Raw genomic sequence first — 1,260 nt, forward strand, 5'->3', positions numbered from 1 at the left:
CCGGAGCCTCGGGAGCCGACCCGTTGCCAGCTGTCGCTGCGCGGAGAGGCGGCCTGGGAAGCCCGGCGTGCGCCCCGAGAGCGTGAGGGGGCGCTCCCCCCGGCTGGGCTCGGGCCGCGCCCCTCGCGCGAGTCAGGTAGTGCGCTGATGGGGGCGGGGCGATTGTTATCCTCAGCTGAACTGGGGCTGTGATGGGATAATCCCAGTAATCCCAGTACCGCGGTCGCCCCGCCTCTGCGCCCCGCCTCTGCGCCCCGCATCCTGTCTCCAGCGCGCTGGGCTGCGGGGGAAAGGTGCAAGGGACTGAGCAACTGAGGTGCGGAAGACTTTGCCGTCAGGGAGAGCGGGGTCAGGTCCTCGCCCTTCTCTTCCTGTGTCATCCCGATGGGGCCTTTGCCTTTCTCTAGTGACGACGCCCCTAAGGCTCGGGAAGCCACACGGGGCTCTTCTGCCTCCACCCGGTCCCCGTCCAGGTTTTCCCGCCCCGTCTCCCCTCCCACCCAGAGGCTGGGGGGCCTCTCTCCTTTGCCCCTGCGTGGGGCACTGTCGCTTGTCCTGGCTTCCTCTCTCACGGCCCTGCTCGGCTCCGCGGGCCTCTGCTTCCTCAGGCCTGAGCGCCCCAGACCTGGGCGGCCCGACCCCGTCCCCACGCTCTGCCTGTCGGGGTCTGAGCTGCTGGCTCTGCCTGAGGTACTGACGCGGGGGCATCGGACGTGTGAGTGAACAGCACAGTCTGGGGTCCTTCTTTAGTGGCCTTTATCCGGGCAAACAAAGGAGACGGCTGCCGATGGGGAAGCGCCGTGAGGCAGTCGGCCTGAGCCGGTGGAGAGGGGGCTGTCAGACGGGAAGGTGGGTGCCTCTCGGTCGGGCTCTGAGCCGCGTGGGGAGGCAGGCCCGGGAGGAAGGACAGGAAGAGCCGGCCCTGGAGCCCGGCCTGCGAGGAGCAGAGAAACCAGTCTGGTCTGCTCTCCAGGAGCGGCGGTGGCTTGCGGCCAGGCGGACACGGAGGTGTTCTCAGGCCAGGCAGGGGTGGGGCGCTTGGGTGGCTCTTACGCGCCAGGGAAGCCGCCCGCCTGCCGCGGGTGACCGGAGCGGGAGCCAGTTCCGGCCGGCCGGCCGCGGTGAGCGAAAGGCTGGGAGAGCAGAGGCGCCAGGCCAGGGTCGGTGGGAGGGGTCGCGCGGCCCTGGCGCACGGGAGAGACGGAACGGCAGACCGCGCGTCTGCGTGTGGGGCTCCGCGCTCCTTGGGCTGGGCGGCCG

The sequence above is a fragment of the Condylura cristata genome, unplaced genomic scaffold (assembly GCF_000260355.1).
Source record: "Condylura cristata isolate star-nosed mole 26May11 unplaced genomic scaffold, ConCri1.0 scaffold00021, whole genome shotgun sequence".
NCBI lineage: Eukaryota > Metazoa > Chordata > Mammalia > Eulipotyphla > Talpidae > Condylura > Condylura cristata.